Genomic DNA, 17,376 nt, shown 5'->3' on the forward strand with positions numbered 1-17,376 from the left:
TGTCTCTAATTGCTTGGATTCTATCAGCGGTCAGGTGTCTCAGTCCTTGTGTTAGACAGTGTCCCAAATATTTTACCTTAGTTTGGCATAATTGCAACTTGTCTTTGGAAACCTTGTGTCCTGTGTCTGAAAGATGAAACAGGAGCTGTTTCATATCCTTCAGAGAAGCTTCCAGTGAATCTGAACACAGCAGTAAATCATCCACATACTGTATCAATACTGATCCACTCTCCGGTTGGAAAGACTGTAAACAATCATGCAAAGCCTGAGAAAATATACTTGGACTATCTATGAAACCTTGGGGTAATCGAGTCCACGTGTATTGGACTCCTCTGTATGTGAATGCAAACAAATATTGGCTGTCAGGGTGCAGAGGTACCGAAAAGAAAGCGGAGCAGAGGTCAATGACAGTGAAAAATTTGGCAGTGGGAGGAATTTGCATTAGGATGACAGCTGGATTTGGCACTACGGGGAACTGACTCTCAACTATTTTGTTAATCCCCCTTAGATCCTGCACTAGCCTGTAACCCCTCCCCCCACTCTTTTTAACAGGGAAGATGGGACTATTGGCTGTGCTGGACGTTCTTACCAGAATGCCCTGTTGTAGCAAGCGCTCTATTACTGGGAAAACTCCTAACTCCACCTCTGGCTTCAGAGGATACTGTGGGATTTTGGAGCTATCCTACCATCTTTTACTTGTACAACTACTGGAGCTACGTTTGCCATTAATCCAGTGTCCTGTCCGTCTTTTGTCCAAAGTGACTCTGGTACCTGAGATGTCATCTCTTCTACTTGGGATGGATTCCTATTTGTCATAATGGAATGTGACATTAATTTTGATGGGGAGTCTAACATGTCTCGCACTTCCTGAGCGTGATTCTCGGGTATATCCAAGAATACACCTTCAGAAGTACAATAAATGACGCACCCCATTTTACATAGTAGGTCTCTACCCAGGAGATTGGTTGGTGCAGATGCAGCCAGCAAATAGGAATGCTTGGTATGCAAAGGCCCTATTGTAATCTCGGCTGGTTTGCTAACAGGGTAATGCTGGACTACTCCTGTTACTCCCATGGCTGGAATTGTCCTACCAGTGGTTCTCATGCCCACTGTCGAATTTATCACTGACTTGGCCGCCCCTGTGTCTACAAGAAAGTTTAAAGTTTTACCAGCTACATTGATTGCAATCTCTGGTTCACTTCCAAGACTGGCAATCAACTTAACTGGCTGCAGATTACAGGTATGGCCACACCCCTATTGGGTATGGTGACCTCCCTGAATCCCGTTGGCAGCAACTACTTGTGAGGGAGTTAGCTGGGAACTACCAGAGGCATGCCAATCTCTGTTCGGGGGGTATCTTTTTGTTTCCCCTGTATGTGGCTCATAACTCCGTCTCTGTGGATCCTGATCCCAATGTCTTGTGTTGTGTCGTTGTCTAGGGGGTTGGTATGATTTTGGTACATTTCTTACTCTACAGTCTCGTGCATAGTGTCCCGGTCTGTTACAGGAATAACAAGTTATTACAGTTGACTTACTTACAGGATTCGATGGTACATACGCAGGCTGCTTTGTGGTCAGCGCCTGTATACTTACTGACATTAACTTATCACTTTGCGACTCCCTATGTCTGGTGATGTTTCTGTCGTGATCAATAGCCGCCTCTCTCAAAGTGGACACTGACAGACCTCGCCAACATGGTTGCGTGGTCTGTACCCTAGCCTTTAATTTTTCCTTTAAACCATCCATCAGTACAGATACTGCTACTTCTTGATGGTTTGGGTTGGTCCTAATGTCTTCTATACCAGTGTATTTTGCCATTTCTAATAGTGCCCGGTGAAAATATTCTGCTGCCGTTTCGGACTCCTTTTGCTTAATGGAGAATATTTTATTCCATTTAACAACGGCTGGGAAATACTCTTTTAGCTGTAAATTTATCCTTTTTACATTATCTTTGTCGTACACATCTGTAAGCGGTATATCTTTATCTAGTTCACAATCAGCCAAGAATTGAACTGAGTCGACATTGGAAGGTAAGCAAGCTCTTAGTACTATCTGCCAATCCTTATTATTGGGCTCTAAAGTGTTTCCTAGATCCCTGATGTATTTTTGGCTTGCAACTAAATCTTTTCTGGGGTCTGGGAATTCAGACACTATGGTCCTCAATTCCATTCTAGTAAACGGGCAATACATGGCAATGTTCCTAACGGGTGTGGCTCCTGATGCATCTGTTTTCCCATTGGGAACTACTATCACCTTAACTGGATTAATTCTAACAACTTCACTCTGTGTAGATTCTACAGCTTGTTGTGGTACAATTGTCTCAGCATAATGCATGGTGCCGTACTTACCCGTTGACACGACCTCACCTATCCCTCCGCTAGGGGCCTTCACTAATCTCGTGAGTGGAGCAGTTCCTACTGTGGTTTCTGATATGGTGGCCGCTAGAGAGAGCGCTGAAATTGTTGCCGAATCGTCTTCTTGATCACACTCCTGAGGAAAGTTCAAAACAGGGTACAACTTGCACGGGTTAATAATTGCATGGGTTACTTGGTTAACATCATTAACATTTACAGGGTTGCTAAGAGTTTGTGTTTTACACCCCAGTGCGTTTTTCTCCGCAATCAACTTCTCTCCTGCAATGTATGGTGGAGGTGGGGCTGTGGCTATCAGTTTCCTGACTGCCCCAGATCCCGCCGCCAGAGCCAAACCTCTCTGTATCTCACCTTCCTGTTGCCACAACTGTAAATAATCATGATGCTGGATTCGTCTCTTTGTTGATTTTATGAGACATATCCTCCTCCTTAAATTTTTGTAACACTTCTGGGCTGAAGCTACCTATTCTTGGGAATTTCTCCCGGTCTTGTACCGTCATTCTCTCCCATTCATCACATAAAACCTCTGTGTGACTTCCGTATTTCTCACACATGATGTACCTTGCCGACCCGACTGGTCGGTTCTCTGAATCAACCCGAACCGAGGTTGATCGCCCCCTACCTGAACAACTGGCCCCCATAATCTGAAGGTGTTGCTTACTACTCCTTTGATCTTTATATCGCGGTCTTCAGCGAACCCTTACAGCAAACCAAATTATTCAAAATAGGCCGGCGGTGGCGGTTTACCGAGTACCCCACTCACTCGCTCACGTCGACCAATACGACCTGGTCACACCGATATGGTGCTGGCGTACTCGACCTAGAGCACCTACCAAAAACCTTCTGTTTACTGGAACATGCGAGGGTTATCCGAAGAACACTTACTCTTTCCAGTAAAGGTGGGGTTGTTAGATAGTTCCTGAGTGACCAGCGAACTTCCCTTCCAAAAATAAAAAATTACACAAATCACGTCAGAATGTACAACTAGCGTTTATGACCTTTGTACGCAAAATGATACTAGTCAGGTTTACTAATGCACACAATGACGTGCGGTACAATCGTTCAGTACATAAGCACTACTTGTTATGTACTGAGAGATCAATGGAATCGAAAATTTCGGCTGCGAATTCCTTCAGCCAGAGCTTATATGGCCTATATGGGTTCTGTACCAACCCCCGGGGTTGTGCCTCTTACCTCTATAGCGGACTTCCTTGTCTATTGTATGACCTCCTGGTCTGTTACCTTGTGGTCCGCTATACTCTAATGCTCAAATATTTTATTTAACCAAGGATGCCTCCCTAGCCACCGTATATGTCACTTACACGTATGTCCCTTACGAGTACCCGATTTCTTTTTGGTTCAACCTCTAAGTTATATAAACTTATGTGATAAAAACACACTCACTCAACACATGTACACTTTCGTTTCTATATCTATTTCTGCGCAGAAATTTTCTTTAGCCCAGCTGTGTTACCAATTAGGAGCAGGATCTGTTAAACTAAATTTCAGATTTTCCAAAAATAGACTTGCGTTATTTATCGCCTGTTGCGCTATTTACCGCTTTGCGCTAATTATCGCCTTTGCGTTAATTCAACTTATCGTGACTTGAGCTACGTGGGCGTAGCCGGACACTCCGCTGCGTAACGTACGCTGCGTGCCTCGGCCTTTGGATTGCGTACGCAAGTCTCAGTTAGGGACACGTGTACGCAAAACAAAGATCCACCGTAACACAATTTATACTTTTATCAATGTAGATGATCCCTGATCATCTACCGCACACCACACTGACTTTGCCTTATCTCCCAGGCAAACCTGTGTGTTTGTCTACACTTTTAACTATTACCTCTATTCTTAAACTATGAAATAACAGCAAGTCTCTTTTAGCACTTTTCTATCAACTATAAAATTGGCAAACAGGATAATGATATACGAATGAAATACACAGATGAAAAAGAAATGCAGATGTATTTATGCGTGCGTGTGTACGCAAGACAGAAGACAAATAAACAGTTTTAAAAGACACAAGCGTTTTGTTCTTACCTCCGGTTCCCGGATTCCTTCAGCACTCTTTATCTAAGCGAAGCAGACGCTTATCCCGTCAGCACTGCGAGACAACCTCCCACCCTTTGCTGAGGGATAATGTCTGCTGATCTACCTAGTGCAGATATGTGAAGGACAGGACGAGCCGCCAATTGATAAAGCTGAATTATTTATCGTACTTATAACCCTTTATGAGGCCTTAGAACACAGTACGCTATCTACGTAAGAAGTACCGTAAGGGTACGCAAGTTGCGTAACGATCGCTCAGCCGTAGGCGAGACGCTCAAGCGTCGCGTTCGCTCATGTCCCAGAGATCACAGACTGGCACGCTATTGGCTACAGACAAACGTAATGATTCGCTATGGCGTAGCGGACGCTCGAGACCACGAGGAGATCACCAGCGGCACAGACGCTCACAACGCTATACCTTGATATTTATACCTTTAACAATGAGAGACACAGTATACCTTTATGTAGAGACAATGTGTAAGTGCAACCTGGTGTAACCTGATTAACTACAAAGCTGCTTGAGCGTCACCGACGCTCTGTGAACACTTAACACTATAAAATACACAGATGCTTGTTTAGGGTCCAAAGCCTATTATATGTATTATAACTAATATACTTGCAAAAGGAATCACAGTACAAATGATACACTACCATATAACAGAGACTTCCTAACCAACTAGCTATACAAGAAATACAATACAATACAATACTAATCAAGGGAAAATACGAGAGAAAGAGAAAAGAGGGAGAGAGAGTGATATGAGAGGAATTGGCTCACAGTAAGACAATATGATTACGGAGAGAAACTTACGCACAAGGGTAACGATCGCAAGCGCTTCTGGACATCCAGCTTCCCGATTATCAGCAATGAGAACCGTTTGATGAGAAGTGAAAGCTGGATGCCACAGGCCCGTCTTTTATGCTACTCACACAATGCAATCCAATGGTCCCTACAATCTCATTGTCCATTGGACGCAGGAATTCGGCTTCGCATCATAACAAAAGGTCATAGGGTGATTCATACAGGTGGGCTGTGACGATTTCGAACAGCTCAGGTGGGTGGGAAACTAGGTTTCCCGCCGCATACCTGAGTAAGAGTAAATAATAGTAATGGACATAAACTTCTTATGTCCATAACTATTCGCACGAGCGATTAATACGCTCCAAACCAACACCGGAATATTGCTATTTAAATACTCTTCCGATGGGTACCAAACACTGCAGTATGACTCCTGTTAGACCCTTTCTACAATACAAAGAGGGATTCCTCTGTTCAGGGACATTCTATATTAACCAAACTTTCAGAATCTATCAAAGGGACCATGATCTACAAACTACATTAATTGGGAAAATATGGAACTATTGAGTCGCACGCTACGACTACAGATGTGTCCACTATTACCTTTCTGAAAAGAGTGCCATGGCAGTAAATTTGGCATGACATGAATTCCTTTTGTTGTTGGGCCATCATGTTGTGCTGTGAAAATTCATGACAATTCATAGTTTCACCACTGGGTGTCCAGTGCATCACGTAACGTAGCTTTCCATCAACATTGCTGTTATATAGACACTGTAATCAGGTCGTTGTGATGTATGGCCAGCTTTAGAGTGTAATTGCTAATTTTGTAGGTGTGAAAATCACAGTGTGAGAGGCCTTTGAAGTAGACTCACGTATGGGCCCTCATTCCGAGTTGATCGCTCGCAAGGCGAATGTAGCAGAGTTACACACGCTAAGCCGCCGCCTACTGGGAGTGAATCTTAGCTTCTTAAATGTGCGACCGATGTATGCGCAATATTGCGATCACAAACGAGTTAGCAGTTTCTGAGTAGCTTCAGACTTACTCTGCCTGTGCGATCAGTTCAGTGCTTTTCGTTCCTGGTTGACGTCACAAACACACCCAGCGTTCGCCCAGGCACTCCCACCGTTTCTCCGGCCACTCCTGCGTTTTTTCCGGAAACGGTAGCGTTTCCAGCCACACGCTCCTAAAACGCCGTGTTTCCGCCCAGTAACACCCATTTCCTGTCAATCACAATGCGATCTCCGGAGCGATGAAAAAGCCGTGAGTAAAAATACTTTCTTCATAGTAAAGTTACTTGGCGCAGTCGCAGTGCGAACATTGCGCATGCATACTGAGCGGAATTTCACTGCGATGCGATGAAAAACTCAGAGCGAACAACTCGGAATGAGGGCCTTTATCCTGGCTGGGGGATGTTACTATATGTTGCTCATAGCACAGAGGTGAATGAAGTCTAAAGTGAAATTAAATAGAGAGTAAAAGAACATATAAGATTTTGCAATGATAAAATATTTCCAAATAAAGGGCCTCATTACGAGTTGATCGCACGAAGCTGCTTTTTGCAGCCCGTGCAATCATCTAATCTCCACCTATGAGGGTTGTTTTTTTCCCATAGCAAAGCTGCAATCGCTTGTGCAGGCCTGCTATGGTAAAAAATGTTGTGCAGTTTCTAAGTAGGTCTGGACTTAGGGGGTCATTACGACTCGATCGCAGCATGTCGTCGTTCGCACAGCTGCAATCGGATCCGTGCTGCGCATGTGCGGCGGCTGCTATGTGCACGCATGGCCATCGCCGGGCAACGACGCTGGGACCGAAAAAAGCGATCGCAGCACCAATCGCACGAAGATTGACAGGCGGAGGGCGTTCCTGGGCAACTTACCGTTTGCAGCCGTTTTCGGGGAGTGGTAAGAAAAACGCAGGCATGGTGAGTGAAACGCAAGTGTGTCCAGGGCAAGTGTTTGACGTCAGAGCTAGGACCGAACAGGTTGAAAACATTGCAGCAGGTAAGTAAGTCACCGGCACCCCTGCACTGAGCATACTGCCGGCACTGCCGACACCCCTGCACCGAGGACACTTCTGGCACTCCCACACTGCCGACACTCCTGCACTGAGGACACTGCCGGCACAACTGCACTGGGGATACTGCCAGCACTCCTGCACTGAGGACACCTCCTACACTGCCGACACTGCCAGCACTTCTGCACCGAGGACACTTCCGGCACTCCCACACTGCCGGCACCCCTGACTGCTGACACTGCTGGCACCCCTGCGCTGGGGATACTGCCAGCACTCCTGCACTGATTACACCACCTGCACCGAAGACACTACTGGCACTCCCACATGTATTGGAGATATATTAATACTTCACAATTAGCTGCCGCTGCTGATACTCCCGTGTGCCTGATGGATAAATTGCCCTGCACATATGGATGTCCATGTTGCTGCCCACGGTGCTGTTGGTGGCTAGAGGTGGGAGGAGAAGCCACCGGCATCTGTGATTCTGCTGACCGGAAGTCGGACCCGGTCACTTGCTCGTTGCCAGGGGTTACATGCTCGTTGCCAGGGGTTACATATGCTTGTTGCCATAGGGGTTACATGCTTAGTACCAGGAGGTTACATGCTCATTCTGGGTAGTGCTGGGTAATGGTCTAGTACACAGGTTCTCAAACTCGGTCCTCAGTACCCCACACGGTGCATGTTTTGCAGGTCTCCTCACAGAATCACAAGTGAAATAATTAGCTCCACCTGTGGACTTTGTAAAATGTGTCGGTGAGTAATTAATACACCTGTGCACCTGCTGGGTTACCTGCAAAACATGCACTGTGTGGGGTCCTGAGGACCGAGTTTGAGAACCTCTGGTCTAGTAATACCCCTGGCATCTGTCTCCTAGAAGGGCCGTCTTCCATGCTGTCTGCATGGAATCTGCAGCTTCCAGTAGTAGGTAGATCCTAAGCATCTATTGTGCCGCTGCTGCTCCCCCCCCCAGCCCCAGGACTCAGCCATTCAGGCTGCAGCCTTATGGCTGATCAGGCCCTGGGTCTCATGTTTCTTCACCTACTTGTATGGCAGGCAGAGCACCCAGTGACTTATTATGGAGCACAGCCCAAGCACTGGAATGATTTGTGGCAGACAGGCACAGCACCCACTTGTATGGCAGACAGAGCACCCGGTTACTTATTATGGCAGCACAGCCCAAGCACTGGACTGATTTGTGGCAGACAGGCACAGCACCCACTTGTATGGCAGACAGAGCACCCGGTTACTTATTATGGCAACACAGCCTCAGCACTGGACCGATTTGTGGCAGACAGATGCAGCACCCACTTGTATGGCAGACACTGTCGATCTTCAGAGCGGATCCCAGTGAAATATATGCGGTATTGAAATACCAAAAATTCTCTCTACTCACACCTTAACCACCAAACAATTGCAAAAAATGACAAGTATCAATAGTGCCTTTTAGTTAGTATCATAATTTCCATATCGAATCTCTGTGTGGAGTTTGTATGAACTCTTCATCAGCACATTATCAATCATAAGGGAAAAGATTTTTTCAAAAAATATAGGCAACATTGAGCCAGGTACATGTTGGAAGTTAGTATGAGACATGTATTGGAAAAATATTAATACTTCTCAATTAGCTGCTGCAGCTGATATTCCCGTGTGCATGATGGATAAATTGCCCTGCACATACGGCTCATGGGGGTCATTCTGACCCGATCGCTGCTGCTGACCAGCCACTGCGGGGCATGTAGCGATGATTAGCTCCCGGCCAGCACGCTAAAGCTGCGCTGGCCGGGAGCTACTCCTGAAGTACAAAAGCATCACCACTGTGCAATGCTTTTGTACTTCTGCGGGGGAAAGGGGGGCGGAACTGACCTGCGGGGCGGACTAGACCTGTGCTGGCATCCCCATGCATGTCTCTGTTCCTGATCGTAGCCCTGCAAAATTTTGCTGGGCTACGATCAACTTAGAATGACCCCCCCATAGCCGCAATTTTGTTAGCAGATGGGCAAAACCATGGGGGTCATGCAGATCTGATCGCACGCTAGGTTTTTTTGCTGCGCTGCGATCAGGTCATAACTGCGCGTGCGTGTGCACCGCAATACGCAGGCACGTCGCACGGGTACAAAGTGGATCATTGCTGAGCAATGGATTTAATGAAGAATCCATTCGCACAGACAATTGCAAGGAGATTGACTGGAAGAAAACATTTGTGGATGTCAACTGAACGTTTTCTGGGAGTGTTTGGTAAAACGCAGGTGTGTCCATGCATTTGCAGGGTGGGTGTCTGACGTAAATTCGGGGCAATCAATTTAGGCTGTTCGTGTCCGGAATTGACGTCAGACACCTGCCCTGCAAACGCTTGGACATGCCTGCGTTTTTCCAAACACTCCCAGAAAATGTTCAGTTGCCACCCACAAATGCCCTCTTCCTGTCAATCTCCTTGCGATCTGCTGTCTCTGTGTCTCCCACCCTCTGATTTTCTTTTTCCTAGACTTTTTCCCCATGACTCTCTCTCACATGACTGTCTCAGTGTCTCTCGCCATCTGACTGTCTCTCTCCCTCTAACTCTATCGCTCTCTCTCTCCTTTAATCTATCTCTCCCCTTCACGATCTCTGTGTCTCTGTCCCCTGAATTTGTTGCTATCTCCTCCTGACTCTATCGCTCTCCCCCTGACACTGTCTCTCAGTCTCCCACCCTCTCATTTTCTTTCTCCTAGACTTTATCTCTCTCCCCGACTATCTCCATGAAAGTTTGTCTCTCTCCCTATAACTCTATCACTAGCTCTCATTGACTCTCTCTCTCTCCCCTTAACTATCTCTCTATGTCTCTGTCCCCTGAATTTGTCACTCTCTTCTCCTAACTTTATCGCTCTCCCCCTGATTCTGTCTCTCACCCTTTGATTTTCTTTCTCCTAGACTTTATCTCTCTCCCTCTGACCATCTCTCTCACATGACTATCTCACTTTGTCTCTCCATCAAACTTTGTCTCTCTCCCTCTAACTCTGTCGCTCTCTCTCCTTGACTCTATCTCTCTCCCTTTAACTATCTCTGTCCCCTGAATTTTTTTGATCTCTCCTCCTGACTCTATCAGAGCGATAGAGTCAGGAGGAGAGATCTCTGTCTCTCAGTGTCTACCACCCTCTAATTTTCTTTTTCCTAGACTTTATCTCTCTCCCTCTGACTTTATCTCTCTCACATGACTCTGTCTCACTTTGTCTCTCTCCATCTCACTCTCTCTCTCCTTGACTCTATCTCTCTCCTCTTTACTCTGTGGGGCTGGTCTCTTCAAAGTGTTGCTGGGATTTCTAAGTGAGTTGGAAACAGTATAAAGGTGAGTTAGAATACAGATAAAGGTGAGTTTTATAATACACAATCAGGAACACACATTTACAGTACCATTAAACTTCTGGTGAGACTGCAAGGGGCTGACCTGGTGACTGAGTGAGAGGGTCTCTTACTTGGAGTAGCAGAGAGGCTGTGATTGTGCGGGTGTGAGGGGCATTTTTTATTTTTTTTCTTAGCAGGAGCTGGAAGCCGAGTGAAAAGGAGGAGCAGTGAGCTGGAACAACTGCAACTGCTAAGTGGAGTATAGGTGCCGCAGGAGAGAGTACTACGGCTGCATAAAAGTGAAGGACCAAGAACCGCACAAAGATAGATAAGTATAAGCCAGCTTAATTATTGTATAAGTGATATTGCTTGTCTTCTATTTTTTATTTTTGCTGCTTTTTCTTTGAGTGTAACAGGGAGTTAGACCTTGCAAACAATATGGGAGGGGCTGTGATTGAGGACCTCACTCAGTGCATGTCGTGCAAGATGTATGCACACCTGGAGCTACCGGCCCAGTGTGAATACATCTGCACGAGGTGTGTGCGAACGGCTGCCCTGGAAGCCCAGGTAACTGATCTAGAGCAAACCGTTACGCAACTGAGGGGGATTCACAATCTCGAGCGTAGTTTAGACAGAACGGTGGAGGAGTTGCGGGAGGGGTCACTGGTAGAAGAGGATGATGATCAGGTAGCCAGTTGGGTCACAGTTAGAAGGAAGAATAAGAGGGGGAGGCACGTCATCTCCGAACTATCAAACCCGAACAAATTTGCCCGATTGGACAAGGAATCGGAGGATGATAGCGAAGAAATGACGGTGCCGGAGGAGACTGCTCCCTCTAGCATCCAGAGGTGCGGTCCCTCTGGCGCGGTTGGGATAAAAGATAGAGAGGTACCTAGTCAAATGGTGGTGGTAGGGGATTCTATCATCAGGAAGGCAGATAGGGCAATCTGCTACCGGGACCGTGATCGCCGTACAGTCTGTTGTCTCCCGGGTGCTCGGGTACGGCACATCGCGGACCGGGTAGATAGATTGTTGGGAGGGGCTGGCAAAGACCCGGCGGTCTTGGTGCACGTTGGCACCAATGACAAAGTTAGCGGAAGGTGGGATGTCCTTAAGAAAGACTATAGGGACTTAGGAAAGAAACTGAAGGCAAGGACATCTAAGGTAATATTCTCGGAATTATTACCCGTGCCACGCGCTAGTCCAGGGAGGCAGAGGGAGATTAGGGAGGTAAATGTGTGGCTTAGGGATTGGTGCAGAAAAGAGGGGTTTGTGTTCCTGGAACACTGGGCGGACTTCTCAGTCAGACGCCATCTCTTTTGTCGTGACGGATTGCACCTGACTGAGGAGGGGGCAGCGGTGCTGGGGGGAAGGATGGTTAGAAGGTTGGAGGAGATTTTAAACTAGGAGCCTGGGGGGAGGGTTTAGCTAAAAACTACGGGTCATGTAGTGAGAATAGTGGGGATGGCGGTAGTAAACAAAATGGGGGAGAAGTTGGGGGGAGGGTAAGAGCAGGCAGTAAGGTTATTAACATGGGTACTAAAAGGGATTTTACCAAAGCACGAACCAATGACGATTACAGGTCATCCTTGCCACATAAGGTGAAAGATGTCCCTAATGCAAGGGAAAATACTTATCTTAGTTGTATGTATGTAAACGCCAGAAGCATTACTGGTAAAAAGGGTGAACTAGAAATACTTGCAGCAAGCAAACAGTATGATATTATAGGCATTACTGAAACTTGGTGGGATGAATCTCATGATTGGACAGTCAATCTAGAGGGCTATACACTGTTTAGGAGAGACAGACTAAATAAAAAGGGTGGAGGGGTGTGTCTGTACGTAAAGCCGTTTTTAAAACCTAATATATGGGAAGATACTCAGGAGGGTACTGTAGACACTGTTGAGACACTATGGGTAGAAATTGCATGCGGGGAAAAAGGAACAAAAAAGTTAGTATTGGGTGTATGCTATAGGCCGCCTGGTATCAACGCATCTGATGATGAATTGTTACTAAAGCAAATTGAAAAAGCAGCAGGAGTAGGAGACATAGTAGTGATGGGAGATTTTAACTATCCAGAGATAAACTGGAAAAACGATTCATGTGATACTGCTAGGGGCAGTATGTTTTTAAACACACTAAATGATAACTACCTAGTCCAACTAATTGAGGAACCAACTAGGTACAATGCAATCTTAGACCTGGTATTAACAAACAATCAGGATTTGGTATCGGGTATTATAGTAGGGGAACCGATAGGAAACAGCGACCATAATATGGTCACCTTCAATATCAGTTTCTACAAACAGCCCTATACTGGCTCAACTAGGACTTTAAATTTTAGCAAAGCAAATTTTGAAATGATGAGGGTATTTTTCAGGGATATTGAATGGGAAGGTTTTTAGGAAAAAATACTACGGAGAAATGGGAGGTACTAAAATTCCTGCTAGCTAAAAATACACTCAAATATATTCCTATGAGTAGCAAAAAAGGGAATAAAAATCATAAACCGATGTGGCTTAACAAAAAGATTAAGGAACTTATGGGCAAGAAAAGGCGAGCATTTAAAAAATACAAATCTGACGGGGAAGCAGAGTCATTTCAGCACTATAAGGAATGTAACAAAAATTGCAAAAAGGAAATAAGAGCGGCTAAAGTAGAAACTGAAAAACTAGTAGCAAAGGAAAGCAAATCAAATCCCAAAAAATTCTTTAAATACATCAATAGCAAGAGATTAAAAAAGGAGAGTATAGGCCCTTTGAAGGACACGTTGGGAGTCTTAAGCAAAAATGATAATGACATAGCGAACACACTAAATGAGTTTTTTTCAACAGTATTCACTAGAGAGGACCCAATTCAGGGACTGACACACAATCTCAATAAGGACAATAACACACTGATAGGTACTTATTTAAGCGAGGAAGTAGTCTGTCACCGATTAAAACATTTAAAGATTAATAAATCACCAGGGCCCGATGGTATTCATCCAAGGGTTCTAATGGAGCTTCACTCTGAACTGGCAAAACCGCTATCTCTGATCTTTGAGGATTCAGTTATATCAGGTATGGTTCCCAAAGACTGGCGTATAGCGGAAGTAGTGCCTATATTCAAAAAGGGAAGTAAAGCTGAACCAGGTAATTATAGACCAGTTAGTCTTACATCTATAGTGGGGAAAGTATTGGAAGGTATTCTAAGAGATAGTATTCAGAAGTTCCTTGAAACCAATAAGGTCATTAAAAGGAATCAACATGGGTTTATGAAGGACAGATCCTGTCAAACCAACTTACTTGGCTTTTATGAAACAGTAAGCGCAAACCTAGATCAGGGTAAAGACGTGGATGTAATCTTTTTAGACTTTGCCAAAGCGTTTGATACTGTACCTCACATGAGACTTATATACAAGCTACAAGAATCAGGGCTAGGAAGCACAATATGCACTTGGGTCAAAAACTGGTTAGATAATAGGAAGCAGCGCGTTGTGGTTAATGGATATTTTTCAACTTGGACTGAAGTGCTAAGTGGTGTGCCGCAAGGCTCAGTATTAGGACCGCTATTGTTCAATATTTTCATTAACGACCTAACAGAAGGTCTAGAGAGCATGGTGTCAATTTTTGCAGATGATACCAAATTGTGTAAGGCTATAAATACAGAGGAGGATGCCGAGTCTCTTCAGAACGACTTAGTTAAATTAGAAGCATGGGCAGCCAAATGGAGAATGCGCTTCAACACAGACAAGTGTAAGGTAATGCACTGTGGTAACAAGAACAAAAATTACACCTACCTACTAAATGGGGTAAAACTAGGGGATTCTGTACTGGAAAAGGACTTAGGTGTCCTCATAGATAGCAAGCTAAGCAGTAGTACCCAAAGTAGGACTGCAGCAAAGAAGGCTAATAAGATATTAGCATGCATAAAACGGGGTATTGATGCTAGGGACGAGAGTATTATACTCCCATTATATAAATCCCTAGTGAGGCCACACCTTGAATACTGTGTACAGTTCTGGGCACCGTACTACAAAAAGGATATCCTGGAGCTTGAAAAGGTACAAAGGAGGGCGACCAAACTAATTAAGGGCATGGAGACGATGGAATACAAGGAAAGGCTTGAAAGACTAGGCATGTTTACATTGGAAAAGCGGAGACTAAGAGGGGATATGATCAACATCTACAAATATATAAGGGGACAATACTCAGAGCTTGCGCGGGACCTGTTTTTGGTTAGATCAACACAGAGGACTCGTGGACACTCGCTCAGGTTAGAGGAGAGGAGATTCCGCACAATACGGCGTAAAGGCTTTTTCACGGTAAGGACAATACGTGTTTGGAATTCCCTGCCCGAGGGAGTTGTAATGGCGGAATCTGTCAACACCTTTAAGAATGGGTTAGATAAATTCCTATTGGATAAGGATATCCAGGGGTATGGTGCATAGTCATGCATTATAGTTACTATTTAGTCAAATCATCATGCAGAGGACACCACAAATAGGTTGAACTCGATGGACAATTGTCTTTTTTCAACCTCAGATACTATGTTACTATGTTACTATGTTACTGTCTCTCTGTCCCATGACTTTGTCGCTCTCTCCTCCTCACTCTATCGCTCTTCCCCTGACTCTGTCTCTGTACCTCCCAACCTCTGATTTTGTCTTTCAAGTAGACTTTATCTCTCTCCCCTGACTCTATCTCTCTCACATGACTGTCTCACTTTCTCTCTCCATCTGACTTTCTCTCTCCCTCTAACTCTATCTCTCTCCCCTTAATTATCTCTCTGTGTCAGTCCCCTGACTTTGTCACTCTCTACTCCTGACTCTATCGCTCTCCCCCTAACTCTGTCTCTGTGTCTCCCACCCTCTGATTTTCTGTATCCTAGACTTTATCGCCTTCCCTCTGACTCTGTCTCTCTCACATGTCTCTGTCTCAGTGTTTCTCTCCATCTGACTATATCTCTCCCTCTAACTCTATCACTCTCTCTCCTTTACTCTATCTCTCTCCCCTTAACTATCTGTGTCTCTGTCCCCTGAATTTGTCGCTATCTCCTCCTGACTCTATCGCTCTCCCCCAGACTCTGTCTCTCAGTGTCTCCCACCTTCTGATTTACTTTCTTCTAGACTTTATCTCTCTCTCCCTGACTATTTCTCATATGACTCTTTATCTCCATCAAACTTTGTCTCTCTCCCTATTACTCTATCACTCTTTCTCCTTGACTCTATCTCTCTCCCCTTAACTATCTCTCTATGTCTCTGTCCCCTGAATTTGTCACTCCCTCCTCCTAACTCTTTCGCTCTTCCCCTAACTCTGTCTCTCAGTGTCTCCCACCCTCTGATTTACTTTCTTCTAGACTTTATATCTCTCTCCCTGACTATTTCTCATATGACCCTTTATCTCCATCAAACTTTGTCTCTCTCCCTATTACTCTATCACTCTTTCTCCTTGACTCTATCTCTCTCCCCTTAACTATCTCTCTATGTCTCTGTCCCCTGAATTTGTCACTCCCTCCTCCTAACTCTTTCGCTCTTCCCCTAACTCTGTCTCTCAGTGTCTCCCACCCTTTGATTTTCTTTCTCCTAGACTTTATCTCTCTCCCTCTGACAATCTCTCTCATATGACTCTGTCTCACTTTGTCTCTCCATCAAACTTTGTCTCTCTCCCTCTAACTCTATCACTCTCTCTCTCTCCTTGACTCTATCTCTCTCCCTTTAACTATCTCTTTGTGTCTCTGACCCCTGAATTTGTCGCTCACTCCTCCCGACTCTATCGCTCTCCCCCTGACTGTCTCTCAGTGTCTACCACCCTCTAATTTTCTTTATCCTAGACTTTATCTCTCTCCCTCTGACTATCTATCTCACATGACTCTCTCACTTTGTCTCTCTATCAAACTTTGTCTTTCTCCCTCTAACTCTACTGCTCTCTTCTTGACTCTATCTCTTTCCCCTAAACTATCTCTCTGTGTCTCTGTCCCATGACTTTGTCGCTCTCTCCTCCTGACTCTATTGCACTCCCCTAACTATGTCTCTCATTGTCTACCACCCTCTAATTTTCTTTCTCCTAGACTTTATCTCTCTCACATGACTGTCTCACTTTCTCTCTCCATCTGACTATAGTTTATTGCAGTGGTTCTCAAACTCGGTCCTCAGGACCCCACACACTGCATGTTTTGCAGGTAACCCAGCAAGTGCACAGGTGTATTAATTACTCACTGACATATTTTAAAAGGTCCACAGGTGGAGTTAATTATGTCACTTGTGATTCTGTGAGGAGACCTGCAAAACATGCACCGTGTGGGGTCCTGAGGACCGAGTTTGAGAACCTGTGGTTTATTGCACAGGTTCTCAAACTCGGTCCTCAGGACCCCACACAGTGCATGTTTTGCAGGTCTCCTCACAGAATCACAAGTGAGATAATTAGCTCCACTTGTGAACCTTTTAAAATGTGTCAGTGAGTAATTAATACACCTGTGCACCTGCTGGGCTACCTATAAAACATGCACTGTGTGGGGTCCTGAGGACCGAGTTTGAGAACCTGTGGTTTATTGTAATGTTAGCAGCCACACAGCAAAACACAAGCTAAAAAACATTCTCCATAAAGGAGCTGTACAATAAAGAGCATATTACCCCATATTAATAAAGATCTGTTTACAGACTACAGTGAGTGGCCAATTGAACACAGGAAAGTAGCAATCATGCCATAGCATTAGAGTCCAATTCCTAATTGTGTACAGTAGGTGTGAAAATCTCAGTGTGTGAGGCCTTTGTAGTAGATTCCTTGGAGAGTATAGATAGCATATATCCTGTCTGGGGGATGGCCTGGGATTTGAAATGAATA

This window comes from Pseudophryne corroboree (genome assembly GCF_028390025.1).
Source record: "Pseudophryne corroboree isolate aPseCor3 chromosome 3 unlocalized genomic scaffold, aPseCor3.hap2 SUPER_3_unloc_5, whole genome shotgun sequence".
Taxonomy (NCBI): Eukaryota; Metazoa; Chordata; class Amphibia; order Anura; family Myobatrachidae; genus Pseudophryne; species Pseudophryne corroboree.